The following is a 19,624-nucleotide window of genomic DNA, read 5'->3' on the forward strand; positions in this document are numbered from 1 at the left end:
CACACATCTGTGCATGTCCTATGCGCGCATGTCTTCCTGAGCTCTCCCGCAGAGCTGATGATTAGCATGTATGCGCATGCAATCGAGAACAGAAGGATCAAAGGAAAGTCAATGTTGAGTGAAATGTGAAATTTAGAGCTACACCACTAAAGCCAGGAGATAAAGTACTTGCAAAATGTGAAGGTCACATTGGAAAGCAAACAACCTCTTATGACATCCAACCGTTTGTTGTGACCAAAACAAAAGGATCAATGATTCATTAATCATCACAAGAAACACGTCATTCTTAAAGCACTGAAAACACCACTTGCAAACACTGAATCCGATTCCGACATTGACATCGCAGATGAAGCACTTGAGTGAAAAGAAACTACATCTAATGTAAGACAATATCCTACTCGTGAGAAAACGGCCACCGTACTTAAGTGACTATGTTACAAAGTGAATTATTTATGTTTAAGTTTATCATTTACATTTTGTTACAATCGGGTGAGGAGGGGTTGAAAGGCTCCCCTCTTGTCCTTTACCTTGAATAACCGCAACAGAGTTTATTTCTTCTAAACAGGGGATCAGCTTCCCAATTCCATGAGTGTTTAACCCTTTTATGTGCTATGTGTCATAAAAGGTTTTATTTTTGTACTAAAATCTTGGTCTTCTATGTGCTTCAAAAAAAATGAAAGAAGGGTTTTGCTCAGTGAAGGACCTGCAAAAATAATTGGAATTCCAGCAGTGTTTTGAAAGGAAGTTCACAACAAAGGGTTAAACTGAATGGGTGTTTTGAAAGGAAGTTAAACTTGTAAAAGGACAGGAAGGTCAGCAGTTTCAAGGAAATCACAGGGATTTGACTTTTCTTCAGAACAGCTTGAGTGACAAGGGTGAGACACTGTGTCTGGACATGTGACCATGTTCAGGAAGGTGCATTTTTCACTTTGGAACCTTTAAATGCCTGTGAAATAGACAAAGAGCAGGCATTTAAAATCTTTGCTTGACTTTCCTGTAGCAAGAATGAAAGACACAGAAAAATGCTACCTCTCTCTCTGTAAAGGAGACTCGCAGCTCTTGAAAAGGAATTCTGCACTTGAAAGGTAGCAGAATCCTGTTACCTCCAGTCTCTGAAGAATTTCTGCATCCAGTGAGATTCCTGTTGCTTCCTGTGTAATAGGAAAATTCTGAAATCTGAAGAATTCTTCGATTGCTAGACTGCTGCTTCAAAACCCAAGCAGATCTGTTGCTCCACCCCTGATGGAAGACTTATGTGATGCCTGCTGCAGTTAAATTGCCATGCACACCTATCCATCACAGACTGTTCATCAACCTCGCCTGGAGAGACTTCGAGCGGCATCTGACAATTTGACTCTGGAATATACTCACTGGACCATAAATATCCTACCAGAATGTGTACCTCAATTATTTTTTATTATTCTTTCTATTCCTAAGAAACATTTATTATCCAAAAATCCCTTTTGAAACCGGTTAACCATTTCTTTTTGAACATATGTGTGTATGCATGAGGGTTAAGGGAATAAGGCTTTTTTCATGGATAGATTTATCTCGTTAGAGGTTAAGAACTATTATTTCTTTTCCAATAAATAGTTAATGTTATTGTTGTTTAAAGAAACCTGGTTTGGTGTGCTTTATTCTGGGGGGAATTACAATGTTTAATTGGGCTCGTCTTCAGTTGGTGGGAAACTTATTTGATATGCTATGATATGCGGAGTGGTGGGACTGAATTAACAATGTATTACTGCCACCTTGGTCATGATATATGATTATAAAAGAACCAATCAGACAGGTTTTCTTGAGTTCAAAGAAGAAAGAGGTTAGTTTATTGTACTTAAAATCAAAACGTGATCCAAGTAAAATAATAAACAACGCTCCAACTTTCACGCACACATACACACATACCCATGAGAATCACACACACACAAATAGGTTACAGAAGAATAGATTGGTTGCATTAGAGTATGAATCAATAAAAAAATGGAGCCTGGTAATTTATTTATCTTCCAGCTGAACTTGTGGTCCTGAAGTTTCTGGCTGGTAGAAGTGGCCAACTGGTTCAGGGTTTTCTTGGAGACAGTGATGCAGATTGTTTTCTTCATGGGCTCGCTGTTGGCAGCAATGATAGACTTGGATATTTTGCAGCCAGCAGACAGGGTTCAGGCTTGCAGGGTGGCTTGCAGAGAGAGTGAGACCCCACTTGGGTCATGCACTGGTCAGATTCTGGTGCTTATCTGTTATAGAGAGAAGAAACTGCAAATTTTCACTCAGTTGGAGGGTCTGTCACATGATGGCCCAGTGTATTCTCTCTTCTGCACTTTAATTCGATCAAGTCTAAGAATTCCAATCTCTCTTGGGTCCCATTGTTCAGGTGTTACCCTTTGGGTGGCTCGTCTCCACCAGTGTTAATGTTCCAAGATTTCTTTGACTATCTTGTTAATGAAGGCAAGGCAGGTGGCGCATTCAAAATTCACAAGCCATTGTTCTGGTGGGAGAATTTTCCAGACTTAAGTCTCCACCTCAATACATTGTTATGTAAGGTATTTAGATGCAAATTGTGCTGGCCATTTTAGCTTCTAGCTGTGATCCTTTTATCAGTTTTTTGTTTCCTGATTTCTTTTTAACGTTTAATTCAGGTTTCCAACTGATTGATTAAAAAATCATCATTTGGCAGAGCACGTGTTCATGATCATTTTTAGAAACAAATAATTGAAACATGTTATGTCTCTCATTTACTAAGAAGGGGAGGGATGTAGAGTTGTAATGTTTTATAAGTGCAATTGCATTGTGTACTCTAGAGGCTCCTGTAGAACACACATGCGAGCAAAGGGAAACTAAAACTGAAGAATAAAGAGAGAAACCTTTATGTTCGGCTGCTGCCATCTTTGTCTCTCTGTCTTTGCCTCATATTCTATACCAAACTCAGCTAAACCTCACTCAAGCCCTGAGGAGATCACAATATTGTACTGCGATGAGACTTTATATGTCTTACTAAAGACAAGATTTTGGATATATATTGTCAAGCGTTAGCCACCCCACTGAGCAATCAATTAATAGGTGTATTTATGTTACATTTTGACATATGCCTTGTTGTGGCTTTAACCAAACCTGGCACCCACTATGGTAGTAGAATGTTGCAACTGATTCCTTACATATGCAGAGAGATAGTTTGGGTTTCTGTGCCACTATTCTTTAAAAGAAACTTGGAAAATCTGACTGCATGTTTTCAATCAACCCAAGATTTGAATATTTGGAGATAAGAAGCAGCTGAGTGCAATTCAAGCCATATCAGGGTTTACATTTGGTTGAGTCATAGAATATTGAATTAATACAGCACAGAAACAGGCCCTTTGGCCCACCATGTCTGCAGCAGCCATCAAGCCTATCTATTCTAATCCCATTTTCCAGCACTTGGCCCATAGCCTTGCATGCTATGACGTTTCAAGTGCTCATCTAAATACTTCTTAAATGTTGTGAGGGTTTATGCCTCCACCACCCCTTCAGGCAGTGTGTTCCAACTTTTAATCCTGGAACAAAGGGTTAATGTAGAGGAAACCTAGAACCATCCTCATCTGCGAGGCTCAGTCCCACACCGGGCAGTACATCTACCCACTCTCACAGGAGGTGTGGTTAACACACATCAATTTAAGGGTTTCCTACCATGTTAACACTGTGGCAGCAGACATCAGCATTTGGATTTAAAGACAGTTGGATAATGGGTTGCGCAATGTAGATGGCACCATTTGACAGCAATGACATTGGGCTTTATTTCGTTATATACTACAAATAAGTTTTTTTAAAAGTGGTTTTGTTAAGTTCTATAGGCATGTTCTTGAAATGGAGAATTTTCTTGGCCATGACAGTGCTCTTCTACTGACATTAGACCAATATAATAGTTCACTTTATTTTAAGCAATTGGAATTCAAGATATTCACAGCTCTTGTGATGCAGACATCCTGTTGCACCATGCTGTCTATAATCAGGATACACAATGTGAATTGCTCCCAGATCATATTTGCAAAGGTTGGAATAAACCAATATCACTGAAAGAGCAAAGCGATTGCAGTACATCGCAAGTGCTTATTCAAAAATCTGACCATACTCCCAGCAAGTTTATTTCCTCTTGCTAAAAACCAAGAGAATAATGAGTACGTAGAGGAAGGGCTACCCAAGCATTCACACTGGAAGTGAAAGTGCTGTATACGAATATTAAATCTATCGTTTGCAAACTTCGAAACTAAGGCTTCATATTAAAATATATCACCGAGGGATGTTCAGATTAGAGGCCTGCTTTAGGTCGGGAAAAAGAACCTGACCCGAACCCAACCGAACCACAGAGGACCCGAGCCCGACCTGGCCCGAGTGCCTCCGATATTGTCCTGAGCCCGACCTGACCATCCCTTTACTTACCTCCCTGACACTGAACCTGCAGCGCATGCGTGATGAAGTCACAGTGACGTAACTCGCTCATTGCGCAGACTCAGTTTCGTCCCGGACTCCCAGCTCAGGTAAGGTTTTTAATTTTAATACTTACTGGCAGAGCGCTTACCGTGTGTGTTTGGCCCGACTCAACCCAGACTTGGCCCAACCCAATCCGAGCCCAAAAGCCGGCCCCGGAAGATGGGCCTGACTTGACCCGAACCCGACACATGTCGTCGGGTCCCGTCGGGTTTGGGTCGGGTTGCAGGCCTCTAGTGCAAATTACATCATGACAAAAAAAAGATGCATAATTCTGTAGTTCTACTTCTCCAACTCGCCCCCACACACAAATACACACACACCCCTCCACCCACCCCACACACGCACCCCTCCCCACAAACGTACCCCTCCCCCCGCACACGCCCCTTCCCCTGCAACCTCTCCTGCACACTCACACCGCTCCACCCACCCCACACAGACACCCCCCCAGCCCACACACACCCCTCCACCCACCCAACTCCCCCCGCATACACACCCCTCTCCCCACATACGCACCCCTCTCCCCACATACGCACCCCTCTCCGCACATAGCCTTTTATGCAAACGCACACCCTTTTCCCCCACCCATTTCTTCTGCTCAAGTGCCACTGCCTGAATGGGACTCTGGCGGCATGTCCCGCTATGTTGGCATCTTATGCCCCCTCTTGGTTTCATTTGCTGCTGCCATTGCTGCTCTGCCCTTCTCCAGTGCCTCTATATCCTTTGCACATAGAGAGAGGTCGCATGCCATGGGCCTGATTCAACCAGGCTTCAGGGCCTCCCATTGAAGAGGGAGCAGCAGAGAGGGAGAGAGGTCCAGCCAGAGGCAGTGGGAGAACTGCAACCTTAGGGCCAACAGTAGGACCTGCCTTGGTGTGGGAACGCGGGAGAATGGAACAAAGGGGCATGCTGTTATGAAAGTGCTTCTATTATTTTTGAGGACTCATATTTTAGAATTATGGACATCTGTTCATTTGGGAAAACTGAAAAAGATTCCATGGATATGCTTTTTTACAAGGGTCACTGAATAATCTTGTTTGAAAACAAACCTTTACTGGATGTTACATGCCTTAAGCTCAATAAACCATAGAAACCTTGGTGACTTGGGGAAGATGTTTACACAGAAGTGACATGTCAAGATTTATGGTGGTCAGGAGCTTTCGCTTTTGGGCTATTGTTTTGGTTCAGTTGGGTTTGTAGCCTGCTGGAAAACACCCAGCTCCTCTTTCTCTACCTCTTTGAAAAAACTCTACGAATCCAGTGTGTGAGAGCTAAAACCCTGATGCCACATTTCACCTGAAAAGTACTTTTCAACACTGCCCGACAAAAGCTGCTCCAGTAAAGACCCAGTGACCTGTCTATGTGTACTTGGATACCAGACTGTATGCCACCTTTGGAACATAATGGGCTGGGTTTGTTCTCCCCCAGGCTCTGAGTTCTGTGATGGGGGGAGGGCTCTGAAGATGGCTCCGGATGAGGCCCGCCATAGACCTTGATGCAGGGACGGCCCGACCCGATCCTTCCAGTGGCCGTGAGGCTCCATAGCTGACCCCTCGCCACTGGCCGATGAGACCACAATTTAAATATTCAAATTAATGAAATGAATAAATTTAATTAAACTTACCTGCGATCTTGAGGGCTCGCCATGATCTTCTGCCTTCAGATCCCCATCCGGGGAAAAGAGGCACCACACTGGTGGGGAGGTGGGAGGAGGTAAGCTCATCAGTGCAGTCGGGGTGGTGGGGGCAGGGGGGATGAGGTCAAATACACGTAATGGGTGTCAGGAATGGGGGGTAGGGTTGAACCTTAAACTTTGTGCAGTTTGCGGGGGGGCAAGGTCAGATGTAAAATGTAAGTGTTTTGGGGGGAAGGGCAAATAGTTACTGTAATTGTTATTGTGGGGTAGGAAAGGTGCGTTAGAAATGTATTTATTTAATTTTGGGGGTAGGACTTTAAGAATTTAATGTGTTTCCAGCCAAGGGCCTGGTGATTTCCTTTTTTAAACAAGTCCTTTCTACTCTTCAGCAACAGGGTTCAAATCAATGTTCATGACAAAATGAGTGTGCCTCATCCTTGGCAGGTGCGGGGTCTGCATGACAGAACAATTGGGGTTGAGGCCATTGCTGGATACCCCAGGTGCAGGGTGTGATCAACTGCATGCATGTGGCTGTCAAAGCTCCCACAGACCAGCCAGTGGCCTTCATTGACAGGAAGGACGTCCATTCAATCAATGTGCAACTGGTCTGCGACCGCTACAGAAGGATACTTCAGGTTTGTGCATGGTTCCTGGGAAGCAGCCACAATGCCAACATACTTTGGCAGTGCCAAGTGCCACAGCTTTTCTGCAGGCCTTCAGGGATGGATACTAGGAGATAAGGGCTACCCACTGAGGATGTGGATGCTAATGCAGGAGTGGCGGCGGCTGGTGGACCTGCTCTCTCTCGACGCGTGCTGAGACTCGAAAACAAAACTTACAGTGACATCACGGGAAATCTGCAAGCTGATTGGTTGGATGAGTAGCAGCTGTTAGTGCATTTAAATAGCTTAAAAAAAAGGGAAAAGTTTTGTTTTGTTGAAAAAACCTCTGCTGATAAGGTGAGTACTACTAAAGTGTTTTTTTTTTAATTCAGTGTAACTTATTAAGGACTTTAGATTGTAGTGGGTAGAACAAGGCCCCTATTGTAATTAGTATTTTTTAATTAAGGGAGTAACTAATTAATCTAAGGGTAAATCACGACAGGAGAGCTCAGCCCCGTGATATGCTCCTCCTGCGCTATGTGGGAAATCAGGGACGCTTCCAGTGTCCCTGACAACCATATCTGCAGGAAGTGTATCCATCTGCAGCTACTGGCTACCCGCATTATGGAGCTGGAGCTGCGGGTGGATTCACTGTGGAGCATCCACGATGCTGAGGACGTCATGGATAGCACGTTTAGTGAGGTGGTCACACCTCAGCACAGGCAGAAAAGGGATGGTGACCACCAGATGGAGTAGTAGGCGCAAGCAGGTAGTGCAGGAGTCCCCTGTGGCCATCCCCCTCTCAAACAGATATACTGCTTTGGATACTGTTGGGGGGGAGGACCTCCCAGGGGAAAGCAGCAAAGTTCGTGTCATCACGGACGGGTCTGCTGCACAGTAGGGGAGGAAACGGGGTGGAAGAGCTATAGTAGTGGATTCTATTGTAAGGGGTGCAGATAGGCATTTCTGTGGCTGCAAATGAGGCTCCAGGATGGTATGTTGCCTCCCTGGTGCTAGAGTCAAGGATCTCTCGGAGTGGCTGCAGGACGTTCTGAAGGGGGAGGGTGAACAGTCAGAGGTCGTGATACACATTGATACCAACGACATAGGTAGAAAGAGGGATAAGATCCTGCAACAAGAATTTAGGGAGCTGGGTAGCAGATTAAAAAGAAAGACCTCAAAGATTGTAATCTCTGGATTACTCCCTGTGCCATGGGCTAGCGAGTGTAGGAATAGGAGGATAGAGGAGATGAATGTGTGGCTGAGGAGATGGTGCAGGAGGGAGGGCATTATGTTCCTGGATCACTGGGTCTGTTTCTGGCAAAGGTGGGACCTGTACAAGTTGGACGGGTTGCACCTGAACCTGAACAGGACCAGCATCCTTGCTGGGAGGTTTGCTAGTGCTGTTGGGGGGGATTTAAACTAATTTGGCAGGGGGATGGGATACAGAGTGGAAGTACAGTAGGGGGTGAGGCACAGCCAAATATAGAAGAGAAACTGAGTCAGTCTGGAAGGCAGAGCAAATATAGACCTGTTAAGGCACAAGTGAAAAATGCAAGGCTGGATTGCATTTATTTTAATGCAAGGAGTCTTACCAATAAGGCAGATGAATTGAGGGCGATGATTAGCACATGGGATTATGATATTATTGCTATCACAGAGTCAATGGCTGAGGGAGAGGCAGGACTGGCAATTCAATATTCCAGGGTATAGGGGAGGGGATAAAAGAGGAGGTGGTATTGCATTGTTGATCAAGGAGTCAATTACTGCAGTAAGGAGGGGTGATATCTCCGAAGTTTCCTCAAATGAGGCCATATGGGTAGAACTTAAGAACAAAAGGGGGGGCAATCACTTGGCTGGGCATGAACTACAGGCCTCCAAACAGTCAGGGAGAGATAGAGGAACAGATATGTAGGCACATCTCAGAGAGGTGTAAAAATAATAGGGTAATAATAGTAGGAGATTTCAACTTACCTAATATTAACTGGGATAGTCTTAGTGCAAAAGGCTTAAAGGGAGATGAATTCTTAAAATGCATACAGGAGAGCTTTTTGAGCCAGTACGTAGAAAGTCATACAATAGAAGGGGCAGTACTGGATCTAATCCTAGGGAATGAAGCTGGACAAGTGGTAGAAGTAACAGTGGGAGAGCATTTCGGGGATAGTGACCATAACTTTGTAAGATTTAAGGTAGTTATGGAAAAGGACAAAGACGGGCCAGAAATAAAGGTACTGAATTGGGGGAAGGCCGATTTCAATTTGATAAAACAGGATCTGGCCAAAGTGGACTGGGAGCAGCTACTTGTAGGAAAGTCTACATCAGACCAGTGGGAGGCATTCAAAGAGGAAATAGTGAGAGTTCAGAGCCAACATGTAGCATTTAAAGTGAAGGGTAGGACCAACAAGTCCAGGGAACCCTGGATGTCAAGGGATATAGAGTATTGGATCAGAAAAAAAAGGAGGCTTATGGCAGATTCGGTGTGCTGAAAACAACGGAGGCATTAGAGGAGTATAGAAAGTGTGGGGAGGGTACTTAAAAAAGTAATTAGGACAGCCAAGAGGGGACATGAAAAAACATTGGCGGTCAATATAAAGGAAAATCCTAAGGTGTTTTATAAGTATATTAAGGGCAAAAGGATAATAAGGGAAAGAGTAGGGCCCATTAGGGACCAAAGTGGCAATCTGTGCGTGGAGCCGGAGGACATAGGTGAGGTTTTAAATGATTACTTTTCATCTGTGTTCACTGTGGAGAACGACGATGTAGGTGTAGAGATCAGGGAGGGGGATTACGATATGCTTGAACATATTAACATTGAAAGGGAGGAAGTATTAGATGCTTTAGCAGGCTTAAAAGTGGATAAATCCCCAGGCCCAGATGAGATGTATTCTAGGCTGTTATGTGAGGCAAGGGAGGAGATTGCAGGGGCTCTGATACAAATTTTCAGATCCTCTCTGGCCACAGAAGAGGTGCCAGAGGACTGGAGGACAGCGAATGTGGTACCATTATTCAAGAAGGGTAGCAAGGATAGACCAGGTAATTACAGGCTGGTGAGTCTAACATCAGTGGTAGGAAAACTATTGGAAAAAATTCTGAGGGACAGGATTAATCTTCACTTGGAGAGGCAGGGAATAATCAGGGATAGTCAGCATGGCTTTGTCAGGGGGAGATCGTGTCTAACTAACTTGATTGAATTTTTCGAGGCAGTGACTAGATGTCTAGATGAGGGTAAAGCAGTTGATGTAATCTACATGGACTTCAGTAAGGATTTTGATAAGGTCCCGCATGGGAGATTGGTTAAGAAGGTAAGAACCCATGGGATCCAGGGCAATTTGGCAAATTGGATCCAAAATTGGCTTGGTGGCAGGAAACAGAGGGTAATGGTCAAGGGTTGTTTTTGTGAGTGAAAGCCTGTGATCAGTGATGTACCACATGGATTGGTGCTGGGACCCTGGCTGTTTGTAGTGTACATTAATGATTTAGACATGAATACAGGACGTATGATAAGTCAACTCGCAGATGACACGAAAATTGATGTTGTCGTAAATAGTGAGGAGGAAAGCCTTAGATTACAGGATGATATAGATGGACTGGTAAGATGGGCGGAGCAGTGGTAAATGGAATTTAATCCTGAGAAGTGTGAGGTGATGCATTTTGGGAGGACTAACAAGGCAAGGGAATATACAATGGATGGTAGGATCCTAGGAAGTACAGAGTGTCAGAGGGAGCTTGGTGTACTTGTCCATAGATCACTGAAGGCAGCAGCACAGGTAGATAAGGTGGTTAGGAAGGCATAGAATATAAGAGCAGGGAGGTTATGATGGAGCTGTATAAAACGCTGGTTAGGCCACAGCTGGAGTACTGTGTACAGTTCTGGGCACCACACTATAGGAAGGATGTGATTACGCTGGAGAGGGTGCAGAGGAGATTCACCAGTATGTTGCCTGGGCTGGAGCAATTCAGCCAAGAAGAGAGACTGAAAAGGCTAGGGTTGTTTTCTGTAGAACAGAGAAGGCTGAGGGGGGACATGATTGAGGTAAACAAAATTATGAGGGCCATTGATTGGTTAGATAGGAAGAGACTTTTCCCTTAGCGGAGGGGTGAATAACCAGGAGGCATAGATTTAAGGCAAGGGGCAGGAGGCTTAGAGGGGATTTGAGGAAAAAAAATTTCACCTGGAAGGTGGTTGGAATCTGGAACGCACTGCCTGAAGTGATGGTAGAGGTAGGAACCCTCACAACATTTAAGAAGTATTTAGATAAGCGCTTGAAATACCATAGCATACAAGGCTATGGAACAAATGCTGGAAAATGGGACGAGAGTAGTCAGGTGCTTGATGGCCGGCACAGACACGATGGGCCGAAGGGCCTGTTTCTGTGCTGTATGACTGTATGACTGTATGACTAATGCCTGTGAGGAACCCATGCATGGATGCACAGGAGAGGTACAACACCTGCCATGGGGCAATCCCAGTGACAAGGCCATCAGCCTTGTTAAGATGTGATTCCGGTACTTTGATTGATCTGGTGGAGCCCTTCAGTATGTCCCAGTGAGTGTTTCGCGTATTGTGGTGGGCTGCTGTGCTCTGCACCACCTGGCATTACCGAGGGGGGAGGCACTGGACAATGAGGATCTTGTGGATCACAATGAGGAAGATGTTCCTGACCAGGCGATGCATAATGAAGAGCATGGGGACCACAGGCAAGGTGTAATGAGATACGTGCAAAGGAGGCTCGGGAGGCGCTAATACCCAGATGTTTCATATGACCCCTACTAGTTGTTGGAGCCATACCAATAAAACGTGACTATTTTCAGCCCTGCTTTGGCCTCCTTCATTCAGCACTCCATTGCCCAGTGCCCAGGTGCACATCGCACAGCGCAAGGGTAGAAAGTTGGCCACATGCAGCATGGTCACTCTCAACCAGGCCCTTCAGGGAACCAGGGTGTAACTGAAGTTTGAAAGGGCTGCAAGAATTGTAAGGAGTTGTAGAGCGAACTACATTAATCCTTTATTAAGCAGCATAACAAACATAAGGCTTAACATTTTGAAACTCTCTTCACCTGTGAACCCCAAATGCAGCTTGGTGCACTTCTTAAATTTCTTACACATGTTCCAACGTAGTGCTCCTCCTGTGCTTGCAGCTGAGGTGAAGGCAGGCAGCGGATTGTGCTGCCTCGTGGCTTGGAATAACCTTGCACAGGTGCAGTACCCTTCTCTGTCATCGTGGCTATTTGACATGTTAGTTTCACTGGCAGTGGGGCTGAGGAGCCGCTATCCACACCAGGAGTACCCTGATAGGAGCCCCCAGATGCAGAAGGCAGCCTCTCCTCCTTTCTTGCAAAGCACACTTGTACCTCCCTGCTGACCTGAGGAGCACGAGGACCTGATAGAAACTCCAGGTGCCTTGTCCCCCTCTCATCTCACCACTGCTGCATACACCTCTTGGACAAGGCGATGGCATCCAGGTGTACACATATGTCCGGCATCCACTGAGTGGTTGGTTGGATGTAGCTTTCCATGAGGGTCGTCAATGTCTTCATGGAGAAACCCAAATGTGCACCCAATCAAGCCATGGCAGCACTCAAGGCCGAGATAGACTAGTCCGATGTCTGCACTTGAGTGCGCATAGCCTCTGAAAGCTCTGCCAGATGTTCCCTTACCTCAGATGCAGCACTTGCCATGTTGCCAACAACATCAGAAGCACACCATCAGCCTGGGGCTCAACATTTCCCTGGCCTCTGGCAGTCCTCCAACCGTCAGTGGCCTCGGCTGTAACAGCCTCCATCAGCTGCTCGAGTACGTCTGTGATGTGCTCGCCAAGTTGTGTCCCCGAATCTAAGCACGAACAGACCCACTGACATGAAAGTATCTGTGCTGATGGAGGGTGTGGGGGAATTATGTGATGATGTGTCCTCTGAGGCTGTCTCCTCCTCCTCAGAGGTGGACGGCTGTCCCTCAGTTTCTCAAGCTCTTTGTTCTTCAGCCTGACCTGGACTCGCATGAGAGAACAGATAGTTTGACGCATTATGGGCCTCCCATTGCAGCATTCCAACTACCCCTACTGTGGAGCTCCATATGTCCAGTGGTGGCGACATGAGCACCATGCCTTGTGTGCGCTAGATGCACCCTTGAGCCCCTGCACTCGGCCACTCAATCTCTTGGGTTGGCACTCCTGCGTCTCCATCACTGATGGATCAGCCGCCGTGCTGCCCTGCCAGTTCTAAGATCGCATCCTCCTTGGGGGTCAGGTCTCGGCTCATTCCTTGAGCTTATGGGCTGTCTTCTCCTGCAAGCAGAAAGATGAACACTGTTAGTCTCCCCAAGCAGATAAGCACAATGTCTATGCTGGTGGCAGCCCAATGGTCCATGATAGTCACACACAAATGACTCCTGCATGCAACCACTGTCGAGGGAACATGTGGGGGTCAGCAATCACAGAGGGGTGTCTCTCACCGAGATACAGCCATACCTCTGACAGGATATGCTTCTTCCTGACCCCTTTGCCACCACTTTGGTGTTGACTTCCTCTTCACCAAATGCACATTCCCGTGTTGCCACATGCAAGCCCCAAAGGGAAAAGAGGTATGGAGTACATACCTTGGCAGACTTAATAAAGTCATAGATGCGCTGGCAGCACTAGATCCAGGTTCTGGGGGTGACCCCACAGCTGCTGACTTCCTCTGCAATCTCTGTAAAGCATGCTTGGTGGTCTCCTACTCCTGTCCTTGGGGAAGAGAACCTTCCACTTTGCCCTTGCACCCTGGAGCAGAGCCTGCAGGAAGGCATTTCTGATACACGGGGCCACCTGACGTCTTCCTTCTGCCATTCTGGCTGCAGGTTTCCTTAAACTTCTCAACTTTCCTGGCAGTCCCCATTATATGCAGTGCTGGCAGCCCTTCACCTGAACCCACCTGCACCTCCTATCCCACCTCCGCACTCTCAGTGGTCGGCTGCCGCGCCGCGCCACTGTTGATTGGTCGGCCCCGGAGGATTGCATGCAGCCTGCCCAAACGGAAGCGACGTCTGCTTCTGGTCCCAGTGTCAGGAACTGTGGCCTTGCTACAAAATTCAGCCCAATGTTTCCACCTGTGGGAAAGAGCATAACTAGACGGCATCAATTATAAGAATCTCCTTTACCCAAAGAGTGGTGAGAATGTGGAACTTGCGACCACAGGGAGTGGTTGAAGATAATAGTATAGATACATTTAAAGAGAAGCTAGACAAACATATGAAAGAGAAGGGAATAGAGAGTTCTGATGATAGATGTAGATGAGGAACGATGGGAGGAATCTCAAGCAGAGCATAAACGCTGGCATGGACTAATTGGTCTGAATGGCCTGCTTCTGTGCCATATAGCCTATGTAATCCTATATAAGATTGTCAGGTGTAAATATGGATTGATCGATGATTGATTGATGAGACGTGCTGGCAGATTTACAAACGCAATTTACAGAACAGGGAATATTAACAAGGGAAAGTGTCCAAGAGCTTTAAGATCTTCAGCTTTTTAGGAAGTAGGTAAACTTGTATCGTTTTTATTTTGGTTAATACTGCATCTTTGCAACTGCAGTAGTTAGTTTACATTGTGCTCTGTGATTGCACTCACTACTTGGTTCAGTTGTAGGTCCCTTTGCTATAAAATGAATATAGGCTTTATCACTAATGCATCCCTTCTTGATTACTTGATTCTGATTACCACTGCTTTTCCTGATGGCAACTTGTGAGGGAGTTGCGATCTCAAGATGACTAACAGCTGTACGGCCCTTTATCTATGTTAGTAGATTCGTTTTGTTTTGGAAATAGAAGTGTAAAAGCTTACAAATAAATAACATCAGGCAGACTGGGCGTGAAGATTCTGTTTAAAAATATGTGGTTTGGTTTGATTAAAGTTTAATTTGGAATGAAACTATTGATTTTCTTTTAGTCGAAACAAATAGTTCGTGAGCTTTTCTTTCATAACACATTGTTTTTCAAGGAGGAATTAAACTTTGAAACTGCAGTTTAAAATATTAATTTTCCAACACAAATGGTGATGAGCTGATTCCTTTTCTTTTATAGTATATTTTATGAAGATATTTAGCACTTAAAGCAGCTTTCAATAACACTTCTATTATTTGCATATTGGGAAGCTGTATTTTCTTTTTACAGGTTTTCTGTTATTTGTAACGAGATTTTGTGGTTTCCTTGACACCTACAAAAGCATTTGAGTCAAATCCTATCTCATTTTGAAGTGAAAATGTAAGCTTCATATGAATTTGCTGCACTAATGGTTTGTTATAGAAAAATTAACTTATTAATATTGATTTAATTTGAAGTGGTGTAAATTTGCTTAAATGAGTACTTGGACTCTTAATTTTAAAAAAGGTATTGTCATGCAGACCCCCACCTGCCAAGAATGAGGTATATTAATTTTGCCACATGGACATTAAATTTCAAATTGTTGCTGGGAAGAAAAGAAGGCCTGTTACAAGGAGTTGACGGGCCCCTGGCTGGAAAGACATTTTTGCATATGAACAATGTTTGTAGACTAAGGACCATTCCCTGACATACACAATACACAGAGCGAAGACATGGTCAGAGCAGTTAGTCACATGACTAACCTGTTCAGCACCCTGGGGTTTCCTGAATTGTACAGTTTTGAACTGAGAGTTTTTGGGCAGAAAGCTGTTTGCTCCTGGATTGAAAACACCTCTTCCGGCTGGCTCGCCAGAGCCTCTCCTGTCTACTCCCATATCTTTCTCATGGAACTGAATCCACTGAAGACACATGAACCCCAAGAGAGAAAAGTCTCCTACAGCGAACAAGGTTTAAGAAGAAAACTGGGCCCCAACGATAAGCAAGATCTACCTACAATCAAGAACTCTACAGTGAGCTCAAAGACCCATAACAAAAACTCTTCAGATATTGCCTCAAACTTTTCCACTTTATTTCTTCTGCTCTTTTCTGTCTCTATTTGCATGTGTGTATCGCGTATGCGTGCTAGCATGGACGCGTCATATATCCGTAGGCGTCAACCGAATTAGAGTTTAAATTTAAGTTTAATGAATTTCAATCTTTCTTCTTTAAACGTAAGAAAATCTGTGTGCTTGTGCTGGTTTCTTTGCCATATCATTGGAAAGCGGTGAACACGGATTCACCAAGGGGGAGCTAAAAACACGGTGTGTTTAAAAATAAAACCCTGTTACAGTAAGACCAGGTGAAGGCTGAAAGAGACCCCTAGACCTCTTTCTCACCTGGTTGTAACAGTACACTTTAATGTAAAGCCATGAAGTAACTGCTAATTGGATTGATTGATCCCAAAACAGTTATTTATTTAGCATTATGAATTTATTTTATTCTTATTGCCTAACAATGACATGATAATGGGTCATTTTCATCCAAATGTGAAAGTTTGTAGTCTGCACACATAAATAGGAGATTAATGGCCTTTCACTTTTCAAAATGCTAATTGGTTATTCATCAAAACAGGCAATTTAATTCCTCATTATTCACTAACTACAAGATTTTAGAATTGCATAACTAAATTGTTCAACCCTTTCCCACCCAAATAGCCCCAAGTAGCATTGAATCGCTATTCAGAATAATGCATATCTCTTAAATATCAGTGTGAGAAAGAGAGTGTCCTAAATGATGCTACTGTTGCAAATGTAAATAGCACTTTCTAAACAAATTACCTTTTGTACCACAGCATGCTTTACTGTTAATTCTATAGCACTAATAAATCTGCACAAAATGTGGACAGGAAATTGCATATTTAAAGGAACACAGCCTCCCTTATGAGTGGGAAGAAAGTCTGTGTGCTGGTCAGACATTTTTAGAGCAGGTTTTGCAGCATTCACATATATTAAATACTGAGCATCATTTTTCATAAATCTTTTATCCCCCCAAAAATGAGGTGATTCTCCAATTGCATTGTAGCAGTTAAAGATAGAAGCTGCAATACACACAATGGGCTAAATTTTACAGACCCCCGATGTCGGGGACGTGGCGAGGGCGGGCTGGAAAATGCCTCCGGTGGAGGCCGGCTATGGGCCTCGATGCTGGGAAGGCCCGGCCCGATATTGCTGGCGGTGGTGAGGTTTTGTGGCAGCCGCTGCGCTGCTCGGCGACTGGAGCCAAATTTAAAAATGTAAATTAATTTAAATAAAGGAATAAATTACCTCCTCACTCCCGCTGTCTGTCCCTGTGCAATATTGGTGCCACTTGGGGAGTGGGGAGCAGGTAAGTCTTTCAGTGTGGAAGTAGGGGGGAGCAGCATCAGCGTCATTTCATTGGTGTAGCGGATGGTGGGAAGGGGTAAAGTGTAAAGTTTATGAACTTTGGGGGGGGGGGGGAAAGGTCAGGTGCACAAGTTAAGTGTTTTGTGGGGGGGCGTAGAGGGCAGGTATTGTGATTGAGGATGGGTGGGAGAGGGTCAGGATCAATTTATTTAATATTTGAAAATCAATATATCTTTAAATATTTCATTTAATTATAGGGCTCGAAGCCCTTTAAAAATCGCAAAGGCAGCTGGTGCCATTGCCGGGGATGGACGGCCTGCTCCCTCCACGTCATCGGGGCAGCTATTTAAATGAGCCGCCATGCTTAATATCATGGTGGTACCGTGGCGTGTGGCCCACACAGGCACTCTTTTCGTTTGCTGCCAATTACGGCAGCGTGAGTATAAATTCCAGCCCGATATAATTTGCTGCCAGGCCACAACTTGCGGTTATATCGTGCCTTTAACAAAAGAACTTCATCGGACGGTTAACAAACAAAATTTGACACTGTACCACGTGAAGTGATATTGGGACAAACTAACAAAGGTTTGGTCAAAGAACATCGTAAAGGAGAAGAGAAAGTGATGGAGAGGTATAGGGAGGGAATTCCAGAACTTCGGGCATACACATTTGAAGGCATGGATGTAAACAATGGGACAATGGAAATTGGGGATATTCCAGAGCCATAATTGAAAGTGTGTAAAGATCTTGGAGGGTTATAGGGCTGGAGGCTACAGAACTAAGGAGGGGTGAAGACATGGGGGGATTTGAACACAAGAATGAGGATTTTAATATTAAAGCAATGCTGAACTGAGAGCCAATGTAGATCAGCACACGCAGGGAAGATGGGTGAACAGGACTTAGGATATGGGTAGCTGACTTTTAGATGAGCTGAAGGTTATGGAGGGTGCAAGTTGGGAGGCCGATCAGGAGAGAATTGTGATAGTTGAGGCTGGAGATAACAGAAGCATGGATGAGAGTTTCAGCAGCAGCTGGGCTGAGATGGGCAATATTACTAAAGTCGAAGTACATAGAAGTATGCAGTATTGGTGATGGAGACAATATAAGGTCAGAATCATGGCCAAGTAAAACACCAAGGTTGCAAACAGTCTGGTTCATTCTCTGACAGTGGCCAGGTAGTGGGATGGAGTTGGTGGATAGGGAATGAGTTTGTAGCGGGGACTGCCATGAATTTATGTGTGAGCTTGAGTATTAGAGACTATATGGTACTTGGAAGTGAAACTGAAAGGAACTCAGTCTTTCGGAGAAAACACCTGACCTAAGTATATGCTCCTGTAGTGAGCAGCAGTAAGCATGAACTCTACAGAAGTCCTTTAATTAAAGCTTGTTAAAACTTTGTTAAGTTAGATCTGTGACTTCAAGTGTGATTCATTTCAGCCTGAGATGTGACATTGGGAACGAGGTTATAAATACAAACAATACAGAGGTAAATTCAGAGATGTTTAGGACTGTGTCATGGCATTTGCTGGAGCTGATGTATCTGCAGTCCGGGGAATTGAGCCGTTTGATCCGACCGCTGATGCCAGTTCCGCCAGTGTGTAATGGAAAGTGTGGCTGGAGAATTCGAAGTGTATGCTGACAGTCCCGGTTTGTTTTTGGACGGGGCAACGGAGGTGCAGAAAGCAGAGCGACGAGCCTTATTACTGTTCAATGTGGGTGCATCGGTGAGGGAGACTTTCAAGATGTTGCCTGACACAGGAGAAAAGGCGGATTATGAACATGCAGTGAAAGCTTTGAAGGACCATTATGTGGTGATGCCAAATGACACATTCCAAACTCATGTTTTCCGTCAAATGAAACAGAAAAAGGGGGAAACAGTATCCCAATTTGTGACTCGTTTGTGGCAGGCATCAGATGGACGCAATTATGTTGCGACGGATCTGAATAACCAGATAATGGATCAGGTGGTCCAACATTGCAAGTCGGATAAGTTGAGACACAGGCTGCTGGAAAGAGGAGGTGACTTAACGTTGGATGACACTTTGAAAATAGTGGCTGTATTGGAAGCAGTGGATGGATAAGTTCACAGCATGAAATTTGGTCCCATTTCCACCATCAGCACAACAAAATCTGAAGTTAATCGAGTGACACAACAGAATCCAGGTACGTGTAAATGTAAACAGCAAAAGTCTGTAACAGAGTGTTGCAGATGTGGAAACTTGGGGCACTATGGAAGAGATGATTGCTGCCCTGCCAAAGGGAAAGATATGCAGAAAATGTGGGGGCAGAGACCATTTTGTCAATAAATATAGAAGCAAAGCTGAACAGAGTGGGAAGCCTGGCAAACCGTATAAAGAGAGGTGGAATAGTACAACTGTGAGACGCGTTGAAGAAAATGCAGAGAGTAAGGACATGAATAACAATCATGGATACATGTTTTCTGTCAATGGAACCAACCATGAGAATGTTCCAGTGATTAATGGTGGTGTTGAAATGAATATTATTGTAGATTCAGGCAGTGACAGGAATGTCATCAGCACAGTGGGAGGAACTGAAGGCAAAGAGAATCAAGTGCACGTCTCAAAGATGTGTCAAAAAGCTTTACACATCTAAAACCCCACTTCAAACTGTTCGATGCTTCCACAACGAGTGTGAGAGCTGGAGATCAGAGTGTGGAGGCAGAATTCATAGGGATTGAGGAGGATGGTGA

Source organism: Heterodontus francisci, chromosome 15 (assembly GCF_036365525.1).
Source record: "Heterodontus francisci isolate sHetFra1 chromosome 15, sHetFra1.hap1, whole genome shotgun sequence".
Taxonomy (NCBI): Eukaryota; Metazoa; Chordata; class Chondrichthyes; order Heterodontiformes; family Heterodontidae; genus Heterodontus; species Heterodontus francisci.